The sequence below is a fragment of the Hemiscyllium ocellatum genome, chromosome 35 (genome assembly GCF_020745735.1).
Source record: "Hemiscyllium ocellatum isolate sHemOce1 chromosome 35, sHemOce1.pat.X.cur, whole genome shotgun sequence".
In the NCBI taxonomy this organism is placed as follows: Eukaryota; Metazoa; Chordata; class Chondrichthyes; order Orectolobiformes; family Hemiscylliidae; genus Hemiscyllium; species Hemiscyllium ocellatum.
The window spans coordinates 36,871,422-36,884,256 of record NC_083435.1 but is presented as its reverse complement, the minus strand read 5'-3'; positions in this window follow the sequence as shown (position 1 = coordinate 36,884,256).

Here is a 12,835-nt window from a genome sequence, read left to right as displayed (position 1 = left end):
CGGAAGCACTAGCTTTCAGAGCGCTGATTCTTCAACAGGTGGTTGTGGAGCAGTGGAGTGAGCAGGGGCTACGATAACAGATGAATGGTCACTGCACAACAATCACCAGGCAGGAGTGTGCCCTCGCAGTTGGGGAAGACATCAGTGGTCCGGGACATTTAGCTTTAGACCTTCGGATGACCATCCTCCAAGATGGACCTCAGGACGGGCAACAATGCAAAGTGGCCGAGCAGAGGCCGATAGCCAGTTCAGTCCCCATGGAGATGGTCTCAACCTGGACCTTGGTTCATGTCACATGACAAGTGGACAGGTGACGGCTTTGCATTATTCATACACACACACACACACAGACACACACACACACATACACACACACACTCCTACAGACCCATACACTCAAGCAGACCCTCTCTCATACGCAATCTCCCTCTCATACACTCACACATACACCCCACACACAATCACACAAACTCATCCTCTCACAGACTCATATCCCATTACTCTAACACACATTCACACACTCTTTCACAGACTCCCACACACATACCCACATGCACGCACTCATTCAGTTTCCCCTGCACATACACACATATAAATATGTGGGGTGAATTTGTATTTGTAGAATTGCATTTTATTTTGCTCAAGAATTGCATAAATATATGAGAACTTCTGTAAAACCCACTTTAGAAATAGAATCAATCTGACCTAACCCTAGGACACAGACAGATTTTCACCTCACACCTTCAATGCATTAACTGAGCTGAGATGGCACCGATTGTTAAAGCTATCTTGAGAATGTAACTTTGATAAAGTTCTGGAATTTATATATGAAGGAACCAAAATTAACATGATCATTCTAAAAGATGAAAGACTCAAGCTAAACTTGTTTATTATTATATTCCATGACACTGCAATCCTGTTGTGATAAATTCTGTGCCTTACGATTATCTCCACAACCACCTGATGAAGAAACAGTGCTCCGAAAGTTAGTGTCTCCAAATAAATCTGTTGGACTATAACCTGGTGGTGTGTGATTTCTAACCTTATTACAGAGGAGGAGGTGCTGGATTTCTAAAATGCACAAACATGGACAAATCCCTGGGACCTGATCACGTGTATCCCAGAACTTTGTGGGAATATAGAGAAGTGAATGCAGGGCCTTTGTTGAGAAACATGTGTCATGGATAGCCAGGAATTGTGGAAGATTAGAGTGTTTAGAAGCCAGAATGAAGGATAGAATAGATTGAGGATTAAATTTAGTGTTGACAATAACCAATTGCTTTTTGCCAGAAGCAGAAAGTTACAGTGTAAACAAGGAGAGACCTTTTTGGCCAGAATCTCAGAGAAAGGCAGATTGTCAGGGAAAGAGTCCCACAGAACTGCACCAGCATTTACATCCTGTCAGTTCGGCCCATTATCACAACTCTGTCCTGACTGCTTTTCTGACCAGTCACGTAGAGATTTTCCCAAGTTTATGTTATGAGAGAATGTATCTTGAATTGCTTGTTTTAGTTGTGACTTGTTATGTAAATTGGTTTCTCCCCTTGCCTGCATACAAAAAAAAATTAAAGATCAGTTTGGACCAATGAATCATTGACAAGATTAAAGTGGTGCTGGAAAAGCACAGCAGGTCAGGCAGCATCCGAGGAGCAGGAAAATCAATGTTTTGGGCAGAAGCACTTCATCCTGCCCAAACTGTCGATTTTCCTGCTCCTCGGATGCTCCCTGACCTGCTGGGCTTTTCCAGCACCACTCAAATCTTGATTCTGATCTCCAGCATCTGCAGTCCTCACTTTTGTCCAATGAATCATTGACCTGAGTCTTGTTTTGGATCAATAAAAGACCTCCAGTTTTAATTGGAGGCTCCATGGAAACCGCTTGCTGTTTGTGGAGAAACAACAGCGGGGAATTCTGCAGCACTCCGAGATGGAATCCTGAGCCGGCAAGTAGCTACCCTTGATCACCAAGTGGGTTCCGTCCTTGGACAGTGCACTGCTGCAGCTGCTGCTGCCTGTTGCCTCTAACAAGGCACTGTGACCAACAGGGATCACTTCCGAACTGCCTTTATGTTGGCAAGTCCCACGGGCCCAGTCTTGGGAGATTTAGCTCGTACCCCTCCCTTACTGTACCATTCCAGCTTCTAAAGTGCTGTCTGCTCACTCCCTAACCCCTCCCTTACTGTACCATTCCACCTTCTAAAGTGCTGACTGCTCACTCCCTTATACCTGCCTTACTGTACCATTCCAGCTTCTAAAGTGCTGTCTGCTCACTCCCTTACCCCTCCTTTACTGTACCATTCCAGCTTCTAAAGTGCTGTCTGCTCACTCCCTTACCCCTCCTTTACTGTACCATTCCAGCTTCTAAAGTGCTGTCTGCTCACTCCCTTACCCCTCCCTTACTGTACCATTCCAGCTTCTAAAGTGCTGTCTGCTCACTCCCTTACCCCTCCCTTACTGTGCCATTCCATCTTCTAAAGTGCTGTCTGCTCACTTCCTTACCCCTCCCTTACTGTACCATTCCATCTTCTAAAGTACTGTCTGCTCACTCCTTTACCCCTCCCATAATGTACCATTCCAGTTTCTAAAGTGCGGTCTGCTCACTCCCTTACCCCTCCCTTACTGTACCATTTTGACCTCTCTGAGCATACTGACCCTTACATCTGACATATACGTGTTTTGTTGAATTTAAGTTTGTCATTTGCTTTTCATTTTGATGATTTTAAGTTTTCTTTTGAATTGATGTTGTGTTATAATTCAAAAAGTGAGATGGTTTGGGCTCTGAAATAGTTAATTGTGTCTGTTTACAATGGCGCCTGCATATGTTGGACTTCCAGCCAGTGTTAACAGGAAAATTAATCAAAACTACCAGAAAATGTTAAAAAGAGGGCAATACTAAGATGGTTGAATTATATGGTGGTTAGATCAGTATCTATTTTGATGTGGTTTTTAAAAAGTGGCACTTGTGTTCTCTTCGGATCAGCATGTTGCACCTCCAACCTGGACTCCTCTGAAAACCTCACCGATCTTGCTGTCCATATCCAGACAGAAGCAGATAAGGTCAGGAATTTAGGGGAGGAATTACACAGAGGCACCTGGGGGCCATTCAGCTGCCTCCATTCCTTGATAAGGGGCTGGGGGAGCTCCTTTGTACAATGGGTGCTTGGGATCCTATTCTTTATTATTGTCACCTTGGTTCTGACCTCCTGCAGTAGAACCTTTTGCACCTCCCTTTTCAAAGACGCGATGACTGCCGCAATGATGGTCCAACAGGCTGTAGGTTTGGTCCTTGCCTCAGAAAACCAACAGTTAGCCCTGAGGGAACTGGGTCCCATCCAGATTTAACATTTCCTTATCCTTTCAGGACAAAAGGGGGAGAATGTGGGAGATCACAGTGATGTAGAAGCCAGTATGTTGTTGTGTCACCACTGTCTTATCAGACCATAGAGGCTGCTCTCTCATTAGGGAGAGAAGTGACTGGTGGTGGTCTAACCTAAGGGCCACCAAACCTCACGCAAGGGAAGATCCCTTCATGGTAACCTTAAACCTGTGATGGGAATGGAACCCATGCTGTTGCTGTCATACTACTCTGTAAACTGACAATGCAGCCAACTGAGCTGAACTGATTCCCAAGTCAATGTGAAAGATAGAATAGATGGATAATTAAATTTAGTACTGATAATAACTAATGTGTTTTTTGTCAAAAGCAGACATCATTTTGGCCAGAATCTCTGAGAAAGGCAGATTGTCTGGAAAAGAACAAACAGCCCCAATGAATTGCACTCGCATTTATTTCTTATCAGTGAGGCCCATTATCACGTCTTTGCAATTACTGCTTTTCTGAATAGCTATGTAGAGATTTTTCCATGTATATGTTATAACAAGAGTGTATTTGAATTGCTTGTTGGAATAGGTACTCTCCCCTTGCACACATCCAAGAAAAATAAGGATAGGTTTGGACCAATGAATTATTTGTCTGAGTCTTGTTTCAGATCAATAAAAGACCTCAACAGCCCTTGCTGAGATATTTGTATCATCAATGGCCAGGGGTGAGGCTCCGGAAGAATGGAGAATGGCTAACATCGTGCTACAATTTAAGAATGGTGGTGAGGAAATGGCAGAAACTATAGACCAGTGACCCTGACATCAGTGCTAGATATGTTGTTGGAGGGGATTCTGAGGGATAGGATCTACATGTATTTGGAAAGGCAAGGACTGGTTAAGGGTAGTCAACATGGCTTTGTGCATGGAAATAGTGTCTCACTAACTTGAGGTTTTTGAAGAAGTGACAAAGAAGATTGATGAAGGTAAAACAGTCAATGCTGTCAATATGGACTTCAGCAAGGTGTTCAACAAGGTTCCGCATGGTAGACTGGTGAGCAAGGTTAGATCACATGGAATCCAGGGAGAGCTAGGCATTTGATACACAATTGACATGAAGGTAGGAGATAGAGGGTAGTGGTGGAAGGTTGTCTTTTGCACTGGAGCCCTGTGATCAGCAGTATGCTGCATGGATCAGTGCTAGGTCCACTTTTTTTAAAATCATTTATCTCAATGAGTTGAATGTGAGGATGGGAGGTATGGATAGTACATTTGTAAATGACCAAAATTGGTGGCGTAGTGGACAATGATGAAGGTTATCTCGGAGCACAACAGCACCTTGATTAGATAGACCAATGGGATGAGAAGTGGCAGATGGAGTTTATTTTAGTTAAATCTGAGATGTTGCAAGATCTATGCTTTTTATGGTAAGCTCATGGGAATGTTGATAAACAAACAGAACTTGGAATGCAGATTTATAGTTCCTTGAAAATGGAGATGCAGGTTAATGTGGTAGTGAAAAAGGCATTTGGTATACTTGCCTTCATGGGTCAGTGCATTGTGTGTTGGAGTTGGAATGTCATGTTGCGGTTGTATAGGATATTAGTTAGACCAGTTATGGAACACTGCATTCAGTTCTCGTCTCAATGTTATGGAGAAAATGTTGTTAAACTTGAAAGAGTTCAGAGTAGATTGACAAGGATGTTGCCAGGTTTGGATGGTTTGAGTGCAGGGAGAGGCTGAATAACTTGGGGCTGTTTAATTTGGAGCATCAGAGGCTGAGGAGATAAAATGGTCTGAGAGGTTTTAACAATGTCTGGGAGAGTGAGACAGGATCAGGAGAGGAGTCAAATTAGTCTGAAAGATTTTAACAGTGTCTGAGAGAGTGAGACAGGGTCAGGAGAGGAGTGAATTGAGTCTGAGAGGTTATAGCCATGTCTGGGAGGGTAAGACAGGGACAGGAGGGGAGTGAATTGAGTCTGAGAGGTTATAACAGTGTCTGAGAGAGTGCGACAGGGTCAGGAGGGGTGTGAATTGAGTCTGAGAGGTTATAACAGTGTCTGAGAGAGTGTGACAGGGTCAGGAGGGGAGTGAATTGAGTCTGAGAGGTTGTAACAGTGTCTGGGAGGTAAGACAGGGTCAGGAAGGGGGGTGAATTGAGTCTGAGAGGTTATAACAATGTCTGGGAGGGTAAAACAGGGTCGGGGGGGTGTGTGTGAATTGAGTCTGAGAGGTTATAGCAATGTCTGGGAGGGTAAGACAAGGTCAGGAGAGGAGTGAATTGAGCCTGAGAGGTTATAACAGTGTCTGAGAGAGTGAGACAGGGTCGGGAGAGGAGTGAATTGAGTCTGAGAGGTTATAACAGTGTCTGAGAGAGTGAGACAGGGTCAGGAGAGGAGTAAAATTGATTGATTGGAAGGTGAGCCCCGCAGGGAAGATGTAAGAACAGCAATGGCAGGGATTTCAGGGAGTAAATTGGGAGGCACAGCAGAAAGTCATCCATAAGATATAGGAGCAGAATTAGGCCATTTGGCCCATTGAGTCTGTTCTGTCATTTGAACATGGCTGATATACTCCTCACTCCCAATTCCCTGCTTTCCCCCCATAACCCTTCTCCCAATTACCAATTAAAAATCTATCTAACTCCTCCTTAAATTTACTCACTGTCCCAGCATCCACTGCACTTTGGTGAAGTGAATTCCACTGATTCACAACCCTTTGGGAGAAGTATTTTCTCCTCAACTCTGTTTTAAATTTGCTCCCCCTCATCCTAAGACGATGACCTCTTGTCTTCAAATGTCACACAAGTGGAAGCATCCACTCCATGTCTATTTTATCCACATCTTCATCATCTCGAATACGTTAATTTGATCTCCCCTCATTCATCTAAATTCCGGAGAGTATAGACTGAAACTGTTCAATCTTGCTTCATACAACAAACCCCTCATCTCCGAGATCAATCGAGTGACCCTTCTCTGAATAGCTCTCATGCCATTACATCTTTCCTCAAATAAGGGGACCAGAACTGTGCACAATACTCCAGGTGCAGTCTCACCAATGCCTTGGATAGCTGCAACAATACGGCCTTCCCTTTATATTCTATTCCTTCAGCTATAAAGCTAACATTCCATTCACTTTCTTTAGTATCTGCTGTGATTGCATGCTGGTTTTCTGTGACTCATGGATGAGTATACCAAGATCCCCCTCTGCCCCGGAGCACCCTAAAGTCTCTCCCTATTAAGATAATTGGTCACCTTCTCATTTTTTCGACCCAAAGGTATCACCTCGCACTTATCTACGCTAAACACTTCCAGCCCTATTTTGGCCCTCTCTTCTAACCTATCTATATCGATTTGTAAGGTTCTTCTTTCCTCATTGTAATTTATCGTCCTGCTTATTTTTGGCTATAGAAGCTTCTATCCCTCTTTCCAAGTCATTAATATAGATTGCAAATCACTGGGTCCAATGACCGAACCCTGTGACTCCCCACTAGTTGCATCTTGCCATTCAGGGAAAAAACGGTTTATCCTGACTCGCTGGTGTGTGTCCATTAGCCAGTCATCTATCCAAGCTAATAAATTATCCCTCATCCCATATGATCCAACCTTGTGAATGAACCTTTTGTGCAGCACCTGACCAAATTCCTTCCAGATGTCCAGATAAATTACATCTACAGCATCTCCATTCTCCACCTTGTTTGTTACCTCTTCAAAAAACTCCAACAAATGAGTCAAACGTGATTTGCACTTCATAAAACCATGCTGACTCGGAGGTTTTGACTTTCCAAATGTCCCGATATTGCTTCCTTGATAACTGATTCTAACGCTTTCCCAACAACAGATGTTAAACTAACTGGTCTGTAATTTCCCTCAGTTTGCCTCCTTCCCTTTTTGAATAAGGACACGATAGTCACCATTTTACTTCCACTGGAACATTTCCTGTGTCCAGAGAATTTCAGAATGTTGCAACTAATGCATTTATGATCTCCACTGCCAGTTCCTTTAATCCCCTAGGACATAGGCCATCAGGCACAGGGGCCTTCTCTGTCCTCAATCCCAATACCCTATTGATGTTGCTTATTCTAAGCTCTACCCTTTCTATTGCCTCTGACCTGCCCATTTCAACAGGAATAGTACTATTGTCCTCCAATGTGAAAACTGAGGTAAATCATTCATTTAGCATCTCTGCCATTTCAGTGTTCCCCATTATTAACTCTCCGGTTTCATCTTCCATGGGATCAACAATCACATTAGCGATTCTCTTTCCTTTTATATACCTATAGAAGCTTTTGCTATCCTTTTTGATTTTTTGTGCAAGATTTCTTGTGTAATTTACCTTCACTCTTTTTATTATTTTTTCAGTGTCCCTTTGCTTATGTTTGAAAGTTTCCCAATCTTCCATCCTACCATTGGCCTTTGCAAGGTGGTATACCTTACCTTACTCCGGATCCTTCGCTGTGATGTTATCCATTAATGTTTCCTCATTACACAATATCAAATCCAGAGTAGCCTGCTCCCTGGTTGGTTCCACAACATACTGCTCCAAGAAACAATCTCTCATACATTCAATGAACTCTGCCTCCAGGCTACCCTTGCCAATTTGATTCTTCCAGTCTATTTGCATGTTAAAATCATGCATGATTATTGGTGTACCTTTCTTGCAAGCCTTTCATATTTCCTGCTTTATATGGTGCCCTACTGCAAAGCTGTTGTTTGGGGACCTATAGATTACTCCTACCAAGTACTTCTTCCCTTTATTACTTGTTAGTTCTACCCAGACTGACTCCACAGCTTGATCTCCCTTGCTGATGTAAATTCTCATTACAGCACTGATCTCTTCCTTCACGAGCAAGGGCATACCGCCTTTTTTAAAATTTCAAAAATATACTTTTCCATAAAATAATTTGATGGTCTGTACAGTTGGTCATGCCGTACTTATGTAACCATTTACATACAGAGCTCAGAATTTATCATTGTTATATACAGGTCTGTACATTTTTCAATCATATGCCCATAATGTCAGCAGAGCCCAAATGACTGCATGGGCCCCCTGATCTTCTTTAGACAGGCAGATGTTACACGGTGGTCTTTCCCTACCGCACCTTGGTGGCAGCTGCCCCAAGCTTCAGCGCGTCCCTCAACACGTAGTCCTGGACCTTGGAATGTGCCAGTCTGCAACACTCAGTTGCGGTCAACTCCTTCAGCTGGAAGATCAACAGGTTTCGGACCGCCCAGAGAGCGCCGTTCACCGAGTTGATGATCCTCCAGGCACAGTTGATGTTCGTCTCAGTGTGTGTCCCGGGGAACAGACCGTAGAGCATGGAGTCCCGCGTCACGGCGCTGCTTGGGACGAACCTCGACAAATACCACTGCATTCCTCTCCAGACTTCCTCTGCATAGGCACATTCCGAAAGGAGGTGTGTGACAGTCTCGTCCCCCCTGCATCCGCTTCGAGGGCAGCGTGCGGTGCGGCTGAGAGTCCAGGCGTGCTTAAAGGATCTCACAGGCAGAGCCCTTCTCACCACCAGCCAAGCCATGTCTTGGTGCTTGTTGGAAAGTTCTGGCAATGAGGCATTCTGCCAAATGGCTTTGACAGTCTGCTCAGGAAACCGCTCGATAGGATCCGCCCTCACCTTTTCCTGAAGAGTCTCGAGGACACTACGTGCTGACCACTTCCTGATGGACTTGTGGTCAAACGTGTTTTTCTTCATAAACTTCTCCACGAAGGACAGGTCATACGGAACATTCCAACTACTCGGAGCGTTCCGCGGCAGCGAGGCCAGGCCCATCCTTCGCAACACCGGGGACAGGTAGAACCTCAGTACGCAGTGACACTTGGTGTTTGCGTACTGGGGATCCACGCACACCTTGATGCAGCCAGACACAAAGGTGGCCATCAGGGTGAGAGTGGCATTGGGTGTATTTTTTCCCCCATTGCCCAGATCTTTGTACAGTGAGTCCCTTCGGACCCGGTCCATCTTTGATCTCCATATAAACTGGAAGATGGCCCGGGTGACTGCAGTGGCACAGTTTCTGGGAATAGGCCAGACCTGTGCCACGTATAATAGCAATGGCAGTGCCTCACACCTGATCACCAGGTTTTTTCCCACGATGGAGAGCGACCATAGCTTCCATCTGCCCAGTTTCTGATACGCTGGCCCAAACCAAATACTCAGCACCTTCAGGTGGTCGGTCCTGACGGTGAAGGGGATCGAGGATTGGTCGGCCCAGTTCCCGAAGAGCATGGCCTCGATCTTGCCTTGGTTTACCTTGGCCCCTGAGGCCCTTTCAAACTGATCACGTATGCACATGAGTCTGCACATGAACAGCGGATCCGAGCAGAAAACGGTGACGTCATCCATGTACAGGGAGGCCTTAACCTGAAGGCCCCTATAGATTACTCCTACCAAGTATTTCTTCCCTTTATTATTTGTTAGTTCTACCCGGACTGACTCCACATCTTGATCTCCCTTGCTGATGTAAATTCTCATTACAGCACTGATCTCTTCCTTCACTAGCAAGGCCATGCCGCCTCCTTTTCTTTCAGTCTATCTTTCCAAAATGCTGAGTACCCTTGGATATTCAATTCCCAGACCTAGCCTCCTTGTAACCATGTCTCAGTAATCATTACCAAATTGTATTGTTTGTTTCTATTTGTGCCAGTATTTCATTCATTTTGTTTTGAATGCTTCATGCATTTCAATACAAAGCCTTTCAATTTGTTCTACTGGTAAATTTCCCAATTTTTTAATAATTCCTTGGTGCATAAAGACATTCACCTGTTCTATCCCTTACCTTCATTGTCTACTACCAGGCAGAGACCCAGGAAAAACACAGGAAGATGGAATAAAAAGGATCAGCAACATTCTGGGAATCTGCTGACCCAATTCCAATCAGGGAATGGGAATAAAACACTCTGATGGGTTAGCAAAACAATCTCTTTCTAACAACAGTCTACTAAATGGAAAAAGACCCACAAAAAATGAATTCTGCCAAGATTGAAAAATGGTTGACAATATTTGTCGTGTTTAACAAAGTTTAATTTCATGAAGTCAAACAGCAGAAATACCAATTGGTCATGTCCGAAAAATAGAACCAGTTAAAGAGAGGAGATCCGAAGCCAGACAGGATGAAACAGGAACCAAAAGAGAAAATGCTGGAAAATCTCAGCAGGTTTGGCAGCATCTGTAAGGAGAGAAAAGAGCTGACGTTTCGAGTCTAACCAACACTTTGTCAAAGCTTTGACAAGGAGTCAGTTAGACTCGAAACGTCAGCTCTTTTCTCTCCTTACAGATGCTGCCAGACCTGCTGAGATTTTCCAGCATTTTCTCTTTTGGTTTCAGATTCCAGCATCCGCAGTAATTTGCTTTTATAAAGAAATTGCGAGCTACAGTTCTTGACCCTGACCTTACCTCCAACTATGACCTGAATACAGTGCTCTGTCCTGAGTGTATGGAAATGCCAGGCGGAATTTCACATTGTTTTCCTGATTACTCCATCACCGGAGGCTGTTTAAAGAAGGAGGAATGGGAGAACAAGGAGTAGGAGAGGGGTAAAGCCAAACATCCCGGGTCAGGATCAACATGGTATCATTGATGGTGCCTGACCTGCACGGGGTGAGGGGGCTGCTGATGCTACAGGACATATCCAGAAGGCCTTATGCACTTAACTGTGGGCACAGAGTTAGAATGGAGGACTGAGCAATATCAGAGCTGTCATACCAGAGGAGACTGAAGTTCTCAAAATCAACAGTGACCTTTCTGCATGACCTGCTGGGCTGGGGGAGCTCCCTGCACACTCACAGCAGTGGTGGGGGAATGGCTGACCAATGCCAGTGCCCCTGAAAGTAACTGTTGCTCTGAATTTCTTTATAGCCCGATCATAGACATTTGAATACAGAACTGGTTCAAAGGTAGAAGACAGAGTCTGATGGTGGAGGGTTGTTTTTCAGACTGGAGGCCTGTGACCAGTGGAGTGCCACAAGGATCGGTGCTGGGTCTTCTACTTTATGTCATTTACATAAATAATTTGGATGCGAGCATAAGATGTACAGTTAGTAAGCTTGCAGATGACACCAAAATTGTAAATCTACTGGACAGCGAAGAGGGTTACCTCAGATTACAACAGGATCTTTACCAGATGGGCCAGTGGGCTGAGAAGTGGCAGATGGAGTTTAATTCAGATAAATGTGAGGTGCTGCATTTTGGGAAAGCAAATCTTAGCAGGACTTATATACTTAATGGTAAGGTCCTAGGGAATGTTGCTGAACAAAGACACCTTGAAGTGAAGGCTCATAGCTCCTTGAAAGTGGAGTCGTGGGTAAATAGGATAGTGGAAGAAGGCGTTTGGTATGCTTTCCTTTATTGATTTCAACCTGTATGTGCAATTACTCTGCTGATCATCATTGCACACAGATATTTACAGGTGCAATGTGATATGAGCTGGGCTATATGTAGTTTTTACATGAACTACAGCATTCAGTCAAGAAAGAACAGGGATTTTATATCAATATCAGGCTTCCTAAAGGTTCAGGGTATGATTGACAACGCACATCTTCCCAGCAAATCTCCAGTAGGCCAGCCCTGTTTGACTCTCTCTAGAAAGGAGTGATTGGATATGACTAAATAAAAACAGAAATTGCTGGAGAAACTCAACAGGTCTGGCACTCGTGGGAAGAAAACAGAGTCCAGTGAAAACAGAGTCCAATGACTCTTCATTAGAACTGTAAGCAGCTAGAAACACATGGTATTTGTGTTGAAGATGAGGTTACGAAGGGGAATGGTGGAAGGGAGGGATGAGTGGATAGGTGGAAATGGAACCCGGAGAGAGAGGGAGAGAGAGAGTGAGAGAGACATAAAAGAATTAGGTAAACAAAGGGATAATGTATTGTAGGCCAGAACAGAAGAGAAGCTGAATAAGTGATCGTAGAGTTAAGAATAGGAGAAAATGAACGAGTTGTGCTACATGTCGACCACGTGATGTGATATAAGCCTAGGAATATATGAGAATGGGTGACTGTGTTAAAAGCAATCCATATCACAACAAGGCCTGGAGGATAAAGAATATGGAAGGATGGAATCAAACTTGAAAGTTATTGACACAAAAAACAGGAATTGCTGGAAAAACTCAACAGATCTGGCAGCAACTGTGAAGAGAAATCAAAGTTAACATTTCAATTCTGGTGACCCTTCCTCAGGACTGTTGGTAGCTCGGAAGATATTGGTTTATATGCAGAAGGTAGGGTGGGGGAGGGAATAAGAAGCAAACAATAGGTGGGGATAAAGCCCAAAAAAGAGAAGCACAGTTAGGCAGACCAAGGAGTTGATAACAATCTGACTGGATGGGTGAATAGCTGTTAATGGAGACTGTTAGTGGCTAACAATTTGCAGTGTGTAAGAGCAGACTGTGGGATAATGAGGCCTAGTGTATGGTGTAAGGGAATTCAGACCCTAAAATTATTGAACTCTATTGAATCCAGAGGGCTGCAAGGTCCCTAAGCAGAAAATGAGATGTTGTTCT